Below are 22,457 nucleotides of genomic sequence, written 5' to 3'. Positions count from 1 at the left end.
TTCCTGAAGTGTCAATATTTTGTGTGGCCACCATTATTTCCCAGAACTGCCTTAACTCTCCTGGGCATGGAGTTTACCAGAGCTTCACAGGTTGCCACTGGAATGCTTTTCCACTCCTCCATGACGACATCACGGAGGTGGCGGATATTCGAGACTTTGCGCTCCTTCACCTTCCGCTTGAGGATGCCCCAAAGATGTTATATTGGGTTTAGGTCTGGAGACATGCTTGGCCAGTCCATCACCTTTACCCTCAGCCTCTTCAATAAAGCAGTGGTCGTCTTAGAGGTGTGTTTGGGGTCATTATCATGCTGGAACACTGCCCTGCGACCCAGTTTCCGGAGGGAGGGGATCATGCTCTGCTTCAGTATTTCACAGTACATATTGGAGTTCATGTGTCCCTCAATGAAATGTAACTCCCCAACACCTGCTGCACTTATGCAGCCCCAGACCATGGCATTCCCACCACCATGCTTGACTGTAGGCATGACACACTTATCTTTGTACTCCTCACCTGATTGCCGCCACACATGCTTGAGACCATCTGAACCAAACAAATTAATCTTGGTCTCATCAGACCATAGGACATGGTTCCAGTAATCCATGTCCTTTGTTGACATGTCTTCAGCAAACTGTTTGCGGGCTTTCTTGTGTAGAGACTTCAGAAGAGGCTTCCTTCTGGGGTGACAGCCATGCAGACCAATTTGATGTAGTGTGCGGCGTATGGTCTGAGCACTGACAGGCTGACCCCCCACCTTTTCAATCTCTGCAGCAATGCTGACAGCACTCCTGCGCCTATCTTTCAAAGACAGCAGTTGGATGTGACGCTGAGCACGTGCACTCAGCTTCTTTGGACGACCAACGCGAGGTCTGTTCTGAGTGGACCCTGCTCTTTTAAAACGCTGGATGATCTTGGCCACTGTGCTGCAGCTCAGTTTCAGGGTGTTGGCAATCTTCTTGTAGCCTTGGCCATCTTCATGTAGCGCAACAATTCGTCTTTTAAGATCCTCAGAGAGTTCTTTGCCATGAGGTGCCATGTTGGAACTTTCAGTGACCAGTATGAGAGAGTGTGAGAGCTGTACTACTAAATTGAACACACCTGCTCCCTATGCACACCTGAGACCTAGTAACACTAACAAATCACATGACATTTTGGATGGAAAATGACAAGCAGTGCTCAATTTGGACATTTAGGGGTGTTGTCTCTTAGGGGTGTACTCACTTTTGTTGCCGGTGGTTTAGACATTAATGGCTGTATATGGAGTTATTTTGAGGGAAGAATAAATTTACACTGTTATATAAGCTGCACACAGACTACTTTTCATTGTGTCAAAGTGTCATTTTGTCAGTGTTGTCCCATGAAAAGATATACTTAAATATCTGCAGAAATGTGAGGGGTGTACTCACTTTTGTGATACACTGTATATGTGTATATATGTATATGTATATATATGGCTATATTGGCCATATATCTTTACACTGAAACTATACCTCATGCATAGTCATTACATTTACCAGTTATCCATTTTATGTAAAATACAAGAACTACTCAGTTTTTCTGTGTTTTACTCTGTTCGGAAAATCTACTGAGAATAGGAAATCCAGTGTTTCCTACGTCACTGTTACCAACCCAAGTAGAACCAAGACCATGTAAATAAATCAGGCCAATTTATCGCCCAAAGAATGGTCCCATAGGATAAACAATGGTCTATGTCTATACTGTGAAGAAATGGGATATCGAAAAATCACCTGCCCCAAGACACCCAAGCTCAAGAACTGGTTGGTAAGTTACATCTCTTTCCAAACATTAGACCACTCACTAAATGTCACTAGATATACAATATGGATGACTGATTCTGGAGAAGCTGGTATATATCCCTTTGTCACTCTTTGTCAAGCCCCAACATAGCAAATATATAATTTTTTGTGATCCAATCCTCTAGATCCTATCCTGTGATCCTATGTCTTCCCTAGATCAAGCAGCATAATCCTATATAATCATCTGGTTGAAGGGCAAAATAACAATATGGTTTAAAAAACTGCTGTGACACGTCTTCAGATCCAGTGCATCTCCACAGCTATTGAAGTTCCCATCAGTCCTAATCTTAGTCACTTCTCTGAGATTTATCATGATCTACGAGAGGTGTTTAAACAAAGCCTTTCGACATCCACCTCACAGTATTAGGCCACTGATCTCTTTCCTCAGGCTCCTCTTCCCTGATCTAAAGCAAACTTTAGCTATGAGTGATTACATTTAGGAGGTTCTTGGACAGGGTTTAATCCTTCCAAATCCCCCACATCAGCCGGGTTTTTTTCGTAGACAAAGGACATAGGACTGAGACCATGAATCAGTTATTCATGACTGAACCAGTTTACCAAGAAGTTTCGTTATCCTGTGTTCTTGGTGCCAGCTGCACTGAAACATCTGTGTGGAGCAAGAGTTTTCAGAGTTTGGAGTAGAGGCCATTCTTTCCCAAATGCAAGGTAATTCCGAAAGAACTACACTCAATTGCCTACTCCTCAACTTGAAAGTAAAGGAATTAAGACATGGATAATCAAGAACTACCTGCTGTTAAGCTGGCCCTAAAGAAGTGGCATGATTGGTTTAAGATGGCTCTTCATCCATTTGTGAAATGTACTGACCAAAAGAACTTGCACCACAATAAGAAAGTCAATGCCAAGGTGCTTAAGTGGCTCTCGATTTTTAAATCTCAGCTCTGCTATCGTTCGGTCAAGCACCTACACGGACATGTTTGACTATGTGGCTATGTCCAGAGGAGGGCAAGCCAGAAGGATTCCTCATTGCAGCAATTACAACCTCTGTTGACTGTGAGACTGGGATTAATAGAGATTGGTGTGGGACTATCTGTACACAATACTGATTCAGGTGAAAAGCAGCAGTTGGCTACTGCACAACATGTCAGAGGGGGCTTGTCTTACTACCTACTCAGTCCATTTTTTAATGGAATGCCTTTATTTGTCATATATACATATACAGACATGTACAGTACAACAAAATTCTTTCTTCGCGTATCCCAGCTTGTTTGGAAAAATAATAATATAATAATTATAAAAATCATTATAATAATCCCTATTAATAATAATAATTAGTGATGTAACGATACACTCCACCGATGCAACACGATTCACGATACTGGGTTCACGACAGAATTCTTTACCGATTTTTTTAAACAAAATGAAATTGAAGACAAATTATGACAAAGTTTCCTTTTATTATTTCTTTAAAAAAATAAAATAAAACACTGTATTTGTGCTTATCTTTTATTTGTCTGAATAATGAATGCCCTTTTATTTCTGAGGTAGGTACAAACTATGCAAAACAATGCTTATTGTGTAAAAACTGATATGAAATTTTAAAAACAAATCCAACATTATATAAATAAATGAATAATACAAATAAAGAGAGTATCCTCACATGAATAAATCTGGCTGAAAGATTTCCCTACCTGGCAACTTTGTCGTCAACCAGGCGAGGTGACTAGTGCCAGTGCCCTCTGCTGTTTAAAGTGAATATCGATTCATCTTAAATGAATAACTGAAACGTGGCACATGTGCCCTGATTTTTAACATCCCTAATAATAATACAAAAACAAAGCCCAACACCTTACTCCTCACCAAGGCAGATGGGTTCTCTTTTTTACCCAGTGCCACTCTTGTACAGACTAGGATTTAAGAATGTGTTGGATTTAGTATATAAGATTAATTAACATCATTACATAAAACTATTCCTCACAGAAGTAATCAGTATAGCCATTTTTTGATCAGTGTAAAACAATGGTACATTCAGACAACGTGATTTATGTGTAATCAGCAGGTGAAGGAAATGATCCCATGTTTTAAAGATAGTTTTTGATGACTGTAAAACAATTGTGTGACATGAATAAAGAAATGTAGAAGTCACTAAGAGATGTGAGAATGTAACAGAACAAAGGTCACCTGGAAATAAAGTGATACATTTGAGATAATGGCTGCTGAAAGACAGGCGTTATCTCAGCCAAAGCCAATATCCACATGCATAACACGGTTCCTGTTCCCTAACAGGGTTTGTATTCTATTCTTAGTATTTACCCAGTCAGTGTACTATTAGCATCTCCATCTTACTATGTCTGTTAGCACACTATTAGCATTAAGTTTAGCACATATGTAAGCACACTGTTATCTTTAGCATGCTTGTTAACGAACTGTCATCACCAGCATTAGTATGCATTACCAGTGCAGCAACGGTGTACTCTTGTTTTAGTTTACATTTGTGTTGTACAGACATCCCAAGTCTCCCGGAAGTTCCGGGAGTCTCCCGCATATACATAGCTGCTCCCTGATGTCCGCAAGTCAGCTAAAATCTCCCGGAATCTAGAACGAGCGGCCAAGAGCGACACACACACAAACGTGCACGCAGGCGACACAGACTTTTTTCCCCGATTGCGTATTAAATCCGTTATCTGATATACAATCTAGCGCACTGTGTAGGGAACATAAATCAATTGTCTAATATACTGTCTAGTGCACTATGTAGGGAACATAAATCCGTTATCTGATATACAATTTAGTGCACTATGTAGGGAAAATAATTAATTATGTAATACACTATCTAGTGCACTATGTAAGGCACATAAATCATCATCTAGTTATACTTTCTAGTGCACTATGTAGTGAACATGAATGCGTTATCTAATACACTATCTAGGGCACTGTAGGGAACATAAACCAATTGTCTAATTCACTATCTAGTGCACCTCATAGGGAACATAAATTCATATCTAAAATGCTATCTAGTGCACTATATAGGGAACATAAATCCGTTATCTGATATACAATTTAGTGCACTATGTAGGGAACCTAAATCCGTTAACTAATACGCTACCTAAAGCATTATGTAAGAAACATAAGTCTATTATCTAGTACACTATCTAGTGCACTAAGTAAGGAACATAAATTATTTTCTAATATACAATCTAGTGCACTATGTAGGGAACATAAATCTATTATCTTTCACACTATCTAGTGCACTATGTAGTACACATTAATGTGTTTGTGACGCGAACAGTTAGCTTAGTAGCTCAGTTAGCAGCTCCTAAAAGTTCTGTTATCACCCATATTCTTTGGTGTGTGCGAGAGGTTTTTTAGCTTTTTTTTTTTTTTTGGGGCTTGGGGGGTCGGGGTCGAGGTCCGGTACCTACCTGAAATGAGTTTTTGCAAGTTGGGATGTCTGATTGTATTGTTCTGTTTTTCTTTGTAATAAATACTTGCACTAGCTTTCCTAACCCATGTCTCAGTGTTCCCTAATTACACTCATCAAAAACAACTCATCTGACATTTGTAAAAACTACTAGGATGATGTCCTACAGTGTCCTGTTTGAATAATAAGGGACTCATTATGTCTCACAAAAAGACAGTAAATTTTTGATGAAACTGTAAGGTCATCTGACATAAATTTGAACCTGATGTGTAAGTGGATTACGCCAAGTTTATACTACACGACTTTCCAAGTTGTCAGGTTGCTGTACAGTTCACACTACACAACAAGTCGGTGTGGCTTTCATGCTACACGACTGATTGGCGATAGGGGGTTTCACACTACACGATCTGTCACCAACTGGAATCGCAGGCGAGCTTCTCTGGTCTCCCAAACTACGTTCTGTCACGAAAACACATGCGAGAAGTGACAAGGGGTTTAATGATACCACGTCCAAAAATGCACGTCAACAAGTAGCGAGTGATCAAAGTTTGTGCGCTGATGTGCAGCGTAAAAACAAAGAGGAAAAATAAATAAATCCGAGTTGATTTGGCTACACGAACAGCATGGATTGTTCTTGGATTAACTTGAGTTGGAGGTTAATAAATATTTTTTGCAATGCACCATTGATGTTATGTTTTGTAGAGAACGATAAGGTCACAAATACTGTAAAACTTGTGTGTGTGTGCTGATGTTTTCTGAAATAAACTATATTATGCCCCTGTCCCACCTTTTTGGAACGCCTCCCCTGTGTTTCTCCTCACCCCGTATCTTGTGTTCGCATTGGCTGTTCGACACAGCACTCATTGGCAGACGGGCAACTCAGATTCAGATATCTGACATGCTAGAAATCTCGCTTCGAGATGCTCGGATCGAGTTGTTGAGTAGTTCACACATAGCGACTGAGAGCCGAGTTTCGATCGCCGAGCGAACGCTGAGTTGCCCCCAAGCCGGCAAATCTAGCGCCGACCAGTGGGTGAGCGAAAATCAGGGCAAAAATCGTGTAGTGTGAACTAGGCATTATGCAGCCGGACAAAGATCCAAAATGGAGTGTAGTGTCAGAATCAGAGTCAAATAATCAAAAGCAGTTTAGAATAGTTAGATATTGTCATTAGATCTGATCTGATAGTTGAAGTAATGACCTCAAGACTAACAGCACTAAACAATACCACTTATACCCTGTCGTGCATTGCTGACTTTCACATCACTAGCAGTGGTCAACTCCTTGCCTTAAATAATTAAAACAGATCTGTGGTTCAGCTGGCGACTCAGCTTGGTTTACTTACACTTCCCATGTGTCTACACCTGTCTTATCTGTTTTAGACTGACAATAGGCCACAGAAAAAAGAAATGGTATTGAAACTACTTACACACTGTCAAGAGTCCAAGTTTGCCTGCTGTGTTTACTGTCCAATTATTTTCTTTCAGCTACAGTCAGTCATTTTAGTTTAAACTCAATTCTATGGTCACAAAGCAGCTCGAGTGCTAACCAGAACTAGAAAGTTTGATCATATTAGTCCTGTTCTATCATCTCTACACTGGCTGCCAGTTAAATTTCGTCTGGCTCCACAGTATCTGAGTGAACTTATTGATCACTACAGCCCAGCAAGTTCACTTCGTTCACAAGATGCAGGGTTAATTATAGTTCCTAGAATTAAAAAGATCACGGCTGGTGGAAGAGCATTTTCTTACAAAGCTCCACAACTTTGAAATAATCTTCCTGCCTCTGTTCGGGACTCGGACACAGTCTCGATGTTCGAGTCTAGATTGAAAACACATTTATTAGTCTTTTCAAACTAAACAAGCAAACTTAGTTATGCTGTAATAATTAGGGGTGCCGGAGTCTAAAGCTACTCTCTGTAAAACTGAAATTTTACTCTTAATGATTTCACATTGTAACTACATCATCTGTTGTTTTACCCCGAGGTGGTTCTGAAGGAAACCTGTTTACCCTCTCAAGGTTAAAGACTGCAAGTCGAGACTGCAGTGCCAATAATGCTGCTTCTACTAGATGTGACGGGAACCTGGCATGTCTGCACCAAAAATTTCCAGAACTTACAATGGACCTTATCACAGACTGGACTGAACAATGAAGAACTCCAAATATTTTTTTGGTAGTTATAACTTTCAGTTCAATTTAATTTTGTGTTTGTATGATTTGTGTAAATCCTATTTATTTAAAGTAACCTACAGGCCACCCAAAGAGGATGGGTCCCTGCTGAGTCTGGTTCCTCTCGAGGTTTCTTCCTGTAATTTTAAGGGAGTTTGTCCTTGCCACTGTTGCCCTGTCGGGTTTTTGGTCTGTTGGTCCTGGATTCTGTAAAGTTGCTTTGAGACAATGTCCAATGTAAAAAGCGCTATATAAATAAATTTGACTTGACTTGACAAAGGCACCAAGCTGATGCCTAATTCCTAATTTCCTCTCTGTAACAATGTATAAAGGGTTACTTTAACTGCACCTATAACAAAGTACGAGGAATAGTGGTCTGTCACTCCAGACTAGAAGAGAATTTGTCTAGATGGTCAAATCTAAAGTTGCTGGAAATGGGTCGAATGTTTCTATTGCTATTATCTTTTCTTTGTTTATTTAACTAAGCGCATGCCCATGACCGTAGACAGTGTTACTCATGTTTCAGCAGGTACTTGTTTATAATAGACCTGTTCTTTGAGTAATATCTCACATCTATAATAATCCAAGTCAGATAGAATGCCTTTATTTCATATAAATGCATGTACATGGTACAATGAAATACATCTTCCATGTATCCCAGCTTGTCTGGAAGCTGGGTTATTTAAATCTATGTATCTCTCATATTCAAATCACTAACACTAGCCACAGAACAGAAGCCACACCCAGGCAAGATTATTATCATAGCTGCTGAATCATTACTCCTGTAAAGCAGGATGCCATGTTCTAAACCAGGGGTCGGCAACCTTTAACACCCAAAGAGCCATTTTTACCTTTACGCTTTGTATAAACAAGTACAGTGGAACCTCGGTATACGTCTGCTTTGGAATAAGTCCAACTTGGTATACGTCCTGTTTGGACGTGAAAAATTTACCATTCAGTGAACAACCCGCGCTATAATCTATAGCTATAACGCGCTATAACTCTCTGTGAATTTTCAGGTACTGTAGTCCCGTTAACGGCGTGCCGTGTTGCTAGGCAACATGAGGGCGAACGTAACATTCACAAACTATTACACTATTTCTTGGACGAAACACCCGCTTAATGATCAGGATTACTGTTTATATTAATCTGGACGTTTCCATGTATAGTACATGAGTTAAAATAGTGTTCAACCAAGTTTGCACTTTGTCTTTTCAGTGGCGTATTAATATGGAATGATGTGAGGTGGTTACAGGTGCGCTTATATCGGGGATTTAACAGCGGCTTTAAACGCAGCTCAGCCAATCAGATTTTAGGACCGGAACTATCCGTTTTATAAATTGTTTTATACAACCCCATCAACTTATAATATGCCAATAACAACAGGATTTTCGTTTGGTATACGTCCTGTTTGGTATAAGTCCAAGGATCTGGAACGGATTAAGGACGTATACACTGTAAGCCCGGACTTTATATTTAATCAAACATTTTTAGTACAACATACATAAATTATTTAAGTTTTTTTGCTCTACTATAAAATGCAGAGTACATTGTACTAATTTGAGTACACATTTAAATGTGCTAAAAGATTTAAGTTTACTAAACAAAAAAAAATACTTTTCTATCAGATTAACTTTAATTAAATTAAATTAAATTAAAGTGAAGTTAAGGTAATAAAACAGAAAAACGCCACCATTTACATGTAAGTCTGCCTTTTTTCAGCTCGCTGTTGGTGAATCAGGCAGCCATTTGTTTTAACTTTTGTAACCTGTTGTTGCAAATTACTTTTTACTTTTCATTTAAGGCTTTTTGCAAAAGTAAACTTGTCTTCCTGAAATGTCTTTTGTTATATAGAACCTTTGTTAAACTAAGTGGACAAACATTTTCTTCCTCATTATGCTATTTTTGAGTAGCATGTACACCAGTCTGATGGGGCTTTTTCCATCTTCCGTCTAATTTTGGTAAGTGTTGTACTTTACTTAACAATTTTGTTTAAAACAAATGATCTTAATGTTGACACTAAATAAATAATCAAACAGCGCTGCTTTATTTGCCGTGTTTAGGCTACATGCTAGCATGTTAGCCTTCATACGAAGCAAAGAGTGTGCTGGCTTGCTTTATTTTAATCCTTAAATTAATGCTATTAATGTTGATTTTAATACTTCTGTTTCTTGTTTCTTTTTGTTGTTTTACAGGTTCATGGTTACTGTGAGGAGCTGTTTGTGTTTCATCAGAACTTTATATACAGTTTGTACAGTTTTAAAGATGTTTTCTTGACATGTTGTATTTTAAGTAAATACTTCTGAAGTGAAATAAAGAAAAATAATTTTATAATTGTGTCTGTTTCTCTATAAACATTTGTAATTCATATTTAAAATGTAATTAACATGAAAACTAAGAAGAAATCAATAGTTTTTTCCATTGAGCTCAAGACAATAAGTAGAATTATTGGGAAAAGCAGTTGGTATAACAAAAAAAAGAAAGTTTAATCAACTTGCCTTTTAGGTGTAATAACTTAATGTTTTAAGTTATGCTAACTCAAGTTTTCATTATACATTACTTAACTTTTTTAAGGCAACCGGTTTCCTCAAATTTTTTAAGTAGATTGAACTTATCCGGGCTTACAGTGTACCGAGGTACCACTGTATAGTGTGTTGCTTATGAAATCCATGAAGTGCTACAGTGAAAATTAAATTTTATTTATTTAATGAACACATTTTGAACTCTTAAAAAAAAAATAATAATAAACACGCCGAGTTGAAGGTCTCTTTCAAATGAATTAAAAAGCTGAACTTTAAATGTCCATGTAGCAAACAAAAAATGCCGTGAGCCGTCATCCTTATATCGCCTTTGGGCGATGTTTGTTTTTAACATTGTTCATGGTGGAGAATAGCTGCTCACATACAGTGTATCACAAAAGTGAGTACACCCCTCACATTTCTGCAGATATTTAAGTATATCTTTTCATGGGACAACACTGACAAAATGACACTTTGACACAATGAAAAGTAGTCTGTGTGCAGCTTATATAACAGTGTAAATTTATTCTTCCCTCAAAATAACTCAATATACAGCCATTAATGTCTAAACCACCGGCAACAAAAGTGAGTACACCCCTAAGAGACTACACCCCTAAATGTCCAAATTGAGCACTGCTTGTCATTTTCCCTCCAAAATGTCATGTGATTTGTTAGTGTTACTAGGTCTCAGGTGTGGATAGGGAGCAGGTGTGTTCAATTTAGTAGTACAGCTCTCACACTCTCTCATACTGGTCACTGAAAGTTCCAACATGGCACCTCATGGCAAAGAACTCTCTGAGGATCTTAAAAGACGAATTGTTGCGCTACATGAAGATGGCCAAGGCTACAAGAAGATTGCCAACACCCAGAAACTGAGCTGCAGCACAGTGGCCAAGATCATCCAGCGTTTTTAAAAGAGCAGGGTCCACTCAGAACAGACCTTGCGTTGGTCGTCCAAAGAAGCTGAGTGCACGTGCTCAGCGTCACATCCAACTGCTGTCTTTGAAAGATAGGCGCAGGAGTGCTGTCAGCATTGCTGCAGAGATTGAAAAGGTGGGGGGTCAGCCTGTCAGTGCTCAGACCATACGCCGCACACTACATCAAATTGGTCTGCATGGCTGTCACCCCAGAAGGAAGCTTCTTCTGAAGTCTCTACACAAGAAAGCCCGCAAACAGTTTGCTGAAGACATGTCAACAAAGGACATGGATTACTGGAACCATGTCCTATGGTCTGATGAGACCAAGATTAATTTGTTTGGTTCAGATGGTCTCAAGCATGTGTGGCGGCAATCAGGTGAGGAGTACAAAGATAAGTGTGTCATGCCTACAGTCAAGCATGGTGGTGGGAATGCCATGGTCTAGGGCTGCATGAGTGCAGCAGGTGTTGGGGAGTTACATTTCATTGAGGGACACATGAACTCCAATATGTACTGTGAAATACTGAAGCAGAGCATGATCCCCTCCCTCCGGAAACTGGGTCGCAGGGCAGTGTTCCAGCATGATAATGACCCCAAACACACCTCTAAGACGACCACTGCTTTATTGAAGAGGCTGAGGGTAAAGGTGATGGACTGGCCAAGCATGTCTCCAGACCTAAACCCAATAGAACATCTTTGTGGCATCCTCAAGCGGAAGGTGGAGGAGCGCAAAGTCTCGAATATCCGCCAGCTCCGTGATGTCGTCATAGAGTAGTGGAAAAGCATTCCAGTGGCAACCTGTGAAGCTCTGGTAAACTCCATGCCCAGGAGAGTTAAGGCAGTTCTGGGAAATAATGGTGGCCACACAAAATATTGACACTTCAGGAACTTTCACTAAGGGGTGTACTCACTTTTGTTGCCGGTGGTTTAGACATTAATGGCTGTATATTGAGTTATTTTGAGGGAAGAATAAATTTACACTGTTATATAAGCTGCACACAGACTACTTTTCATTGTGTCAAAGTGTCATTTTGTCAGTGTTGTCCCATGAAAAGATATACTTAAATATCTGCATAAATGTGAGGGGTGTACTCACTTTTGTGATACACTGTACATATGTGGATCCGAAGTTGGACTGTACTTATAATTTATTTTCCCAAGCCACGCGGAGCCGCGGGTTGCCGACCCCTGTTCTAAACAGATTCATATACAGACACGAAACAAAGTTACTGAAATCTAGAAATCTGGAAAAGATTACAAAGAAATTGCTAAGGCTTTTGGACTCTAGCAAACCACAGTACAAGAGCCATTATCCACAAATGGAGAAAACTTGGAACAATGGTAAACCTTCCCAAAAGTTTCCGACTTAGCAATATTTAACCAAGAAAACATCAGCGACTTATCTAGAACGTCCAAAAGAACTCAGATGAACATCTTAAAAACTGCAGGCCTCACCTGCCTCAGTTAGGGTGAATGTACGTGATTATACAGTAAGAAAAACACTGGGCACAAATGGCATCATGGTAGATGCTCAACTGGACAACTTGTCAACATTATTGGAACCATGAATTCTGCCCACTGTACTAAAATCCTGAAGGAGAATCTCAGCATGCCAGCTTGTGTATTTAAATGGAATGATAATGTAAAAGTTGTATTTTATGTTTACTTGTGATGTCTATAAATGTAACAAATTAACAAAAACAGAAGAAACATAACATTTACTGAGTTTTAATGTTCCCAAACCAAATAAAACTCTACTTTTTATACTGTAGTGTTAATGGGTTGTTAATGTCCACCAGATAATTATTACAATTACTTACAGAAGTATTTAAATAGTTTTGACCTTCTTTAATAAATGAGTCGCAAAAGAGCTTACGGCAACACTCAGTTATTCAAGAGAGCATCTTATGCTATTATGCATTTTGTATTGTGATGTACAGTGATCAGCCATAACATTAAAACCACCTCCTGGTTTCTACACACACTGTCCATTTTATCAGCTCCACTTACCATATAGAAGCACTTTGTAGTTCAACAATTACCGACTGTAGTCCATTTATTTCTCTACATACCTTTTTAGCCTGCTTTTACTCCTTTTACTGCTTTTACTACTTTTACCCCCACAGGACCACCACAGAGCAGGCCCTCATCAGTGGTCACAGGACACTGTTGGCTGGATATATTTTTGGTTGGTGGACTATTCTCAGTCCAGCAGTGACAGTGAGGTGTTCAAAAACTCCATCAGCACTGCTGTGTCTGATCCACTCATAGCAGCACAACACACACTAACACACCACCACCATGTCATTGTCACTGCAGTGCTGAGAATGATCCACCACCTAAATTATACCTGCTCTGTGGTGGTCCTGTGGGGGTCCTGACCATTGAAGAACAGGGTGAAAGCAGGCTAAAAAAAGTATGTAGAGAAACAGATGGACTACAGTCAGTAATTGAAGAACTACAAAGTGCTTCTATATGGTAAGTGGAGCTGATAAAATAGACAGTGAGTGTAGAAACAAGGAGGTGGTCATAATGTTGTGCCTCATCGGTGTATATACTTCCAGGAAATTGCCAAGTTAGCAGTTTGGCTAGTTTAAGTTGCTTAGAAATGACTCCTTGTGAATTAGTCATAATGCCTCATAGGAAGTAAGACGGTAATGTTGCAAAGGTGACATTATAGAACTGTTTATCTAACCAAATAATTAATACACGCTGCTATTGTATGTGTATATTACTGACCCATCGTCATATTTCCAGAAAACCTACAATAAAGTACAAAAAAAATCAAATTTGTTTAAGTTTTTTTTTGGCAAATTGCAGAAAGCATTGAAAACATTATATGGCATTATATACCATATATATATATCACATCATTTTCATCACATCATAATATAAATGTCATTAGATTATAGACACAGGAAATCCACACCCACACTTAATGCAGTATTTCTGTTGTAAGGAAACGTCTCTAATGCAATATAAAAATTAACAAGCCTAGTTTATACAAGTCTAGCTCGACCTAACGCACCACTGCATGAAGACCTCCTGCACACAAATCAAGAAAGACAAGCAAGTCTGAAAGAAAACCCAATTAATTCTCTTGAACCCTTATTTAGTTCTCGAAAATACAAAGTTTACCAGATTATTAATGTTTTTACTGTCTTACTTAATTGTATGTTGTAAATATTAACACATTTTGAGTTTAATGGAGGCAACTCTCAAAAAGTTGTGGCAGGGGCAAAATAAGAGTAAACATGCACGCTACAACATTATAAAACATTCCATAATGAGCAAAGGAAGTGGTGACAGTTAGGGGTATCATTACCGTAAAAGATCCACCAACGACATTTAGAAAGCTAAGATGGGTTTTGACTCACTACTTTGTACCAAACTTCAAGAGAAATGTCAGTCAGTTCAAAAATATTTCTAAACACAAGATTTAAAGATTGCAAATAATTTAGCATCCACCTTGTATAATTTATAGAACTGTCTACCTAACCTAATTATTAATACATGCTGCTACTGTATGTGTATATACTGTATGTGACCCATTATAGTTTAGTCATATTTCCAGAAAAACTATAATAATCTTTTTAAAAAATCTAATTTGTAAACTTTTTTGGGCGAATTGCAGAAAGCATTGAAAACACAAAGCTGGTATTATATACATTTTCATCACATCATAATATAAATGTCATTAGATTATAGACACAGGAAATTCACACCCACACCTAATGCAGTATTTCTGTTGTAGGGAAATGTCTCTAATGCAATATAAAAAAAATAGAGTACAATTAACACTAGTTTATTACACTATACTACACACTAATACTGTATATTTCTGACAATGAAAAAATGAAAATGTATAGAATCTTACCTGTGATCAGACTGAGCAGTGCAACAAGCACAATTCGTTATACAGTGATAAGGTTTTCTTTCTTTCTCTAAGTTTTCTTGATCTTTGTCTCCCTCCAGATCTGTTTCAGACTCGGAATCTCGCTTCCTTTGAATCTGTTTATCCTTACTCTGCCGTTTCGACTCTCTGTTCCACCCACTTTTTTTATCTGCTTCTCCTTACTCTGCTTTCTCTCTCTCTCTCTCTCTTTTTTGGTTTCACTTTCAGTTTCACTTATGTGACGCCACAGGCCAAAATACGAGGGTTCTTCAAAAGGTTTCTACACTTTATCTCTATTTATTAAGAATTTAAAAAAACAAATAACATCACTTTTCTACATAGTAACCTTCAGAGGCATTTTTTTCATTAATGCTATCAGCAAAAAAATTTTTCGGTTGAGCGAGTAGCCACTGATGCACCGCTGCTTTCACATCATCATCACATGAAAATCTTCTTCTCCTTAAAGCTTCTTTTAGCGTCCAAAAAGGTGGAAATCAGATGGCGCTAAATCCAGACTAAAAGCTTTCTCTCAGTTTCTCAGACACGACCAGTTACTACTCCTCCCACCCTCACCGTTTCCAACCAAAATATAAAAGTGCGGAAACGTTTTGAAGATCCATTTTTTTTGCATTGTCTTCTAATTTTCCTCCCAATCTAGTCGTGTCCAATTGCCCGATTGCATTACGCTTCTTCTCTACTGATGTAACTAACACATGCCCCCTCCAACATGTGTGCAGTAGCCGACTTCATTGTTTCACCTTCACGAGGTAAGTTCATATGTGGATCAGCTTTGTTTATGGAAAGACACACCCTGATTACACATTATCCCCCATCTCTGTGCAGGCACCATCAATCAGCCAGCAGAGGTCAGAATTGCATCAGTTATTAGAAATCTCCTCAGGCACCCCCTTAAACAACAAGCCAATCGTTGTAGGATGGCAGAGCTGAGTTTCAAACTGATGTTCGTGATGTTAGGTCTGGTGTCCTAGCGTGTGTTTTATCGCTGCGCTACCTGAGCGCCCAGAAGCTTCTTTTTTGGATAAAGAATGTGTTTATTAAAAAACGAATGATCCTCTAAACTTAGTAATTGATAGTGCGTACTTCAGCAGTTACAACTGCGACCAAATGCCTTTAGAACAGATCAGTCTTACAGTACATTACATATCTGGTGTCTTCAAAGGCTATGTTTGTTTATAACATTTTTTCTTTGTCCCACCATCCCTACTTAATCAGCAATTTCAAACCCTGAACTCTTCAAAGTATATACATCTATAAACAAAGCTTTTGTAATTGTGCTGACACTCTCCTTTACACTACTTTGTGCACTATATTGTGTATAGAAGCATGTTGTTTATAAAAGCATATTAATTGTCATATCTACAGTAGATGTAAATAGTATGTTACCAACAATTTGGGATTTGGTTCTATTTACATCCATCAAGCAAACAGTTGTGAAACTATGAGGGTTCTTCAAAAGGTTTCCACACTTTAACTCTATTTATTAAGAATTAAAAAAATATATTACATCACTTTTCTAAATAGTCACCTTCCGATGCATTTTTCCCATGCAGTGTCGTACCAACTTTTTAATGCCAACAGCAAAAAAATTTTTTGGTTGAGCGTGTAGCCATTGATGCACCGCTGCTTTCACATCATCACATAAAAATCTTCTTCCCCCTAAAGCTTCTTTGAGCGTCCAAAAAGGTGGAAATCAGATGCTGCTAAATCCAGACTATAAGCTCTCACTCAGTTTCTCAGACATGACCAATTACTACTCCTCCCACGCTCACCATTTACAACCAAAATATAAAGATGCGGAAACTTTTTGAAGATCCCTCGTACTATACTGGTTCTTCATGACCTGGCTTCTGTCCTGAAATCCAATCCCTCTCTGTGAGTTTTGCATGTTCTCGCTGTGCCAGTGTGAGTTTTCTTCCAGAGATTCAGACACAATTAATGTTTTTTTTTCTTTAATTTGTCTTCTGTCTGTACATTTTACAGTGAAATATGTGAACACAGAACTGACAAAAAGTGTCATGCATATTTTATTCAAAGGTAAAAAAAAAAAGAGAGATTTGTCCCATGGGGCATGCGATGCGTACACCGTACACCGTAGACCTGATGCCATGATGCCAAAACTGCCAAAGAAAAGTACTAAAAAGAGAAAAGAGAAAATCACAACTTATAAAAGGCTTAAATTATCGTTAAAGTGAACCACAGTGTGCAACCTGACGAAAAAACACAAAGTGGAGAAAAGAGCAGAAAGCTTATTTATAATAAATAAAAGTATTATTATTATTATTATTATTATTATATAAATGAGAACAATGGTGATCAAAACATACTTCTTAAAAATGTTAAGACACGATAAGCCATGTCTGGATTTGCTTTACATTTTGATTTACCCATGCAGTCATGCTTTTTAAATGATTCTACAGTACATTCACACAACTGAACAGTTTCTGTACATCAACAGAGAAAAGAGAATAAATAATAAATAATCAAATCAAGGCTGCAGCTCATACAAGGGATTTAAATTTACAGCAACAGTAAACAAGCCAATAAAACCCCCAAACCACTTAAATTGCTAAAATCAAAGAATGTAACATACACCAATCAACCATAACATTAAAACCAACTCCTTGTTTCTACACTCACTGTCCATTTTATCAGCTCAATTACCATGTAGAAGCACTTTGTAGTTCTACAATTACTGACTGTAGTTCATCTGTTTCTCTGCATGCTTTGTTTCCCCCCCGCCCCCCTTCATGCTGTTCTTCAATGGTCAGGACCCTCACAGGACCACCACAGAGCAGGTATTATTTGGGTGGTGGATCATTCTCAGCACTGCAGTGATACTGACATGGTGGTGGTGTGTTAGTGTGTGTTGTGCTGGTATGAGTGGATCAGACACAGCAATGCTGATGGAGTTTTTAAATACCTCACTGTCACTGCTGGACTGAGAATAGTCCACCAACCAAAAATCTCCAGCCAACAGCGCCCCGTGGGCAGCATCCTGTGACCACTGATGAAGGTTTAGAAGATGACCAACTCAAACAGCAGCAATAGATGAGCGATCGTCTCTGCCTTTACATCTACAAGGTGGACCAACTAGGTAGGAGTGTCTAATAGAGTGGACAGTGAGTGGACATGGTATTTAAAAACTCCAGCGGCGCTGCTGTGTCTGATCCACTCATACCAGCACAACACACACTAACACACCACCACCATGTCAGTGTCACTGCAGTGCTGAGAATGATCCACCACCCAAATAATACCTGCTCTGTCATGGTCCTGTGGGGGTCCTGACCATTGTAGAACAGCAGGAAGGGTGGTAACAAAGCATGCAGATAAATAGATGGACTACAGTCAGTAATTGTAGAACTACAAAGTGCTTCTATATGGTAAGTGGAGCTGATAAAATGGACTGTGAGTGTAGAAACAAGGAGGTGGTTTTACAGTTATGGCTGATCGGTGTATATAAATAAAAATTGCTTAAATATTTATCTACAAAGTAAGATCCAATGTGTTATATGTAGCTGGATCTGTAGCAGGACCGCCTGGACAAACCAGGACCGGGATTAGAAAGTTCAGTACATGTGTGAACTGTGTGAATGTCCGCAGTCTTTGCAGATGTTGAACCCACTGGTCCAAAGCAGGTTATGCAAACAAATATTCTGGAAATAAGCACATCTCTTTTTGCCAACTGACATTGGGGTCCTATAGCAAAGACTCCAATGAAATGCAACAGCAGCTGACTATTAAACATGGATGAAGAATTCCTCAAACTGCAATGAAAAGTCCTCATATATTTAGTGAACAGTATTTGATGCTAATCTGTTAAATGCTAGTAGCAAAATATTGCAAATGAGCAAGAATGTAAATTAAAAGTGTATAAGTTATTATTATACAACACTGTAAACGCCCTTTGATACAACCTGGTTGCAAGAAAATTGCTTAGATAGCTACAATGATATTTTAGGGAACATTTTTCGCTGGCTTTAGTACTAATGCTACTCTGTAAATTATTGGAGAGACTGAACAAAGTTTTGACATAAACCATATAGACCTTTGTAAGATTTTAAACACATATTTCATTAACAGACATACACATTTAAGTTAAATAGTGATGCATGGCAATGTCAGTATGAAGGGTGGCTATAAACCTCAATAAGAATTGGCATTTCAATGCTCAATCTCATACAAAATACAATATACTTGGTACAATTTGCATTTATCATCTGCATTCTTGGCCTAATGCACTATTGATGAGCTTGTGTGAACACATTATGAGAGAGTGATTCATTTGATGAAGATTTTGGCCAACGGCTTCTTCGTTTTTGATAGCTGCCTGCATCCACACTGATGCTTACAAAGACAAATCACTGACCAGGCCACTGAGGACAAGCATAGTTTAGGCCACAAGTCTAGCCTAACCCACCACACAAATCAAGACAAGCAAGTCTGATAGAAAACCCAATCAATGCATGTAAGGAATGATACCAGATATATAAACTTAAATGAAAAGTGCAATGAAAACAAGAATCTGTGATTTGTTAATTCTCCCGAACCAGATTACCAATGTCTTCACTGACCAACTTAATTGTATTATATGTACAATATTAACACATTTTGAGTATAATGCCTGCAACTCTCAAAAAAGCAGGGGCAAAATAACAGTAAACATGCAAGCTACAACATTTCGAAACATTCCATAATAAGCAAATGAAGTGGTAACAGTTAGGGGTATCATGACTGTAAAAGATCCACCAACAATTTCTTGAAAGCTAAGATAGCTTTTGGCTCACTACTTTGGCTCACCAAACTTTAAGAGAATTATCATTCAGTTTAAAAAGAATACTTCTACAAAACAAGATTGTAGCCCGCTCAGGTGGTGCAGCTGTAAAACGCACTAGCACACCAGAGCTGACATTTCGAGCTCGTCGGTTTGAAAATCAGCTCTGTCATCCAGCTGGGCTGGGCACCTACATGAACAATGGTTGGCTTATTAGGATAATCCGGATAGGGACTCCTCATAACTAAGTAAATTACGACCTCTGCTGGCTGACTGATGGCGTCTGCACAGAGTTGAGGAATAATGCGATCAGGGTGTGGCTCTCCGTACACAAAGCTGATTCGCATATGAACTCGCCTAGTGCAAGTGAAAAGATGCAGTCGGCTACTGCACACGTGTCGGAGGGGGTGTGTGTCAGTCTTGCTCTCCCCAATCAGGGGCAGGGGTAAGCTCCGGTGGAGAGGAAGCATAATGCAATTGGTTAAAAATTGGACGCGCTAAAAATAAAAAATGGAGAAATTGCATAAAAAATTAATTGTAAATAATTTTTATCTTTTACCAACCATCGTATATAATATTGTGAAAATCAGATGATATTGCATAAGAAACCATCATGGTACTGTGATGAGATTGAAAGTACTTGGAAAAAAACGTTGTCACTTAACACGGTCGACCGCTGTATCTTGTAAAATTTTGCTGTTATCAGATAAGTCTATATTATAGCTTTTTTGGGGGCAAATTGTTGTAATGTCCTCCTTGCCAAAGACAAAAAGATAATCCAGGATCATGTTATCAGCAACAAGTGCAAAAGCCAACATCTGTCATGCTATGGGGAGTGCATCAGTGCCCACAGCACTGGTATCATTGACACAAAAGCATATATTGGAATTTTAGAGAGACACATGCTGCCATTAAGGTGATGTATTTTCCCAGGTTATTTTAGCAAGACAATGCCAGGTCATGACTTTGTTGACACAGTGTGTGCGCTTGAGTGGCTTACCTGCAGCCCAAATCTGTCTCCTATTAAAAATGTATGGTTTTACATGAAGAGGAGAATCAGACAACAGCGACCACTGACTGTTGAGCAGCTGAAGTCTCATATCAAGCAAGAATGGACAAACATTCCACTTGCAAAACTGTAACAGTTAGTGTCCTCAGTTCCCAAACCATTAAAAGTACCTTGTAACTCGACGTCCCCTAAACTCAAAATGTTTGAAACTCGACACCCTTTGTGGAGAAATCTGTACCCTTAAACTCGACATTTTCCTTAAATTCGACGTGTTCGAATTAAAAAATATTTATTTAATTTCAAATTAACAATGAACAGCCGCTTTGTTCAGCGCTCGGCTTGTGTGTGAAATGTGAATATGAGACGAATCTGCATTATAGCTAATGGTTCTGAGAAATTGTGAGAATCACCTTTTATGAGTTTAAAACTATCGTAAAAAAATAAAGCTAAGCGTAAAAAAAATACAATAAACCTGCATTTTACTTTTACATATTTATTGTTTCCTTACGCTTCTTAATGTGGAGATTTTTATATTATATTTGTGTTATTTTCAGTGTATAAGTGTCAAAAACAACCCCATTATTTTACATTAGCCTAAAATATATGCAGTTTCACGGGCCCATAGAAGCATTAACAGGTTTCCCATACATACTTATGGGAAAAATACCTTGAAACTCAACGCCTTTAAAACTCAACGCCTCTGCCAGAACCAATTAACGTCGAGTTTCAAGGTACCACTGTACTTATTAATGATGCAGGCATGACATTCTAAATGTGTTTCTATTTACAAAATATAGTGAAGTTGATTAGTGAAAACATTGGAAATCTTTTATTTTTTATTTTTATCAGTTAAATAAAGATTCAAGAGAATTAACAAATCACAGCCCAACCTTTCTGGAAATGTGGTTTGTATTGACAGAACGTAACATTTTGGGGAGGTAGAAATTTAAACAAATGTAAGTGCAAGCAGAATTGCTGTACATCCCTTGCAGAATAATCTAATAGTAGGGATATACAGTTACTAACAGTTTGTGAGTTCAATTTGTGATGATGTCTGAATCCAACACTTTAAACCAATCTTAAAATTTGGGCACAAGCCTGAGTACTTGACTATGCTAATTCTATACATTTAAAAAGGAAAATACATCTGGTTCTTTTTTAATAACAGAAAAGGCTGTGCTTTAAATCTTTTTCCCCTTGAAACGATTTATGACAGAACATGAAGAAAAGAACTCGAGTATCAATGTGGCAGCATAAAATAAGAAGTGCAAAATATTCAGCCTGGAGAATGTAATTAAGCTCTTACTCTGCTTGATGCCGACACAATGAGAATCTTAGGCTTTGGTTCTCAGTATGGTTTTGAGGAAAATGCCATTTCTCTGCAGCTTTAAAAGATATATCAGGCAGCAAGTGAACATTTTATCCTCAAAGTTGATGTGTTAGAAGCAGGAAAAATGGACAAGCGTAAGGATTTAAGCGAGTTTAACAAGGGCCAAATTGTGATGGCTAGACGACTGGGTCAGACAATCTCCAAAACTGCAGCTCTTGTGGGGTGTTCCCGGTCTGCAGTGGTCAGTATCTGTCAAAAGTGATGCAAGGAAGGAACAGTGGTAAACCAGTGACAGGGTCATGGGCGGCCAAGGCTCATTGATGCACAAGGAGAGCGAAGGCTGGCCCATGTGGTATGATCCAACAGACAAGCTATTGTAGCTCAAATTGCTGAAGAAGTTAATGCTGGTTCTGATAGAAAGGTGTCAGAATACACAGTGCATCACAGTTTGTTGCGTATGGGGCAGCAAAAGGGGGACCAACACAATATTAAGAAGGTGGTCATAATGTTATGCCTGATCGATGTAGGGTCCAGTACAGTATGATAAAAATAATATCTAAAACCGTAGTAGTTTGTAATAATCTCTGCTGTGATCACATGATTAGAAATAATAGTCAAATGCCAGACCACT

General features: G+C 38.5%; 1 protein-coding gene across 1 annotated transcript in view; it reads right to left on the bottom strand.

Moving 5' to 3' along the window:
* The window catches only part of sting1 (stimulator of interferon response cGAMP interactor 1), a 43,713-nt gene extending 28,988 nt beyond the window's left edge, over positions 1-14,725 (bottom strand). The window contains exon 1 of the mRNA XM_063000611.1: positions 14,675-14,725. The gene's annotated coding sequence lies outside the window, so the exon portion shown is untranslated. The remainder of the gene's footprint in view (positions 1-14,674) is intronic.
* Between the last annotated feature and the right edge of the window lie 7,732 nt (positions 14,726-22,457).

The sequence above is a fragment of the Trichomycterus rosablanca genome, chromosome 1 (genome assembly GCF_030014385.1).
Source record: "Trichomycterus rosablanca isolate fTriRos1 chromosome 1, fTriRos1.hap1, whole genome shotgun sequence".
NCBI lineage: Eukaryota > Metazoa > Chordata > Actinopteri > Siluriformes > Trichomycteridae > Trichomycterus > Trichomycterus rosablanca.
The sequence above is the reverse complement of the archived record's forward strand: the minus strand, read 5'-3'. Positions and strand labels throughout refer to the sequence as shown.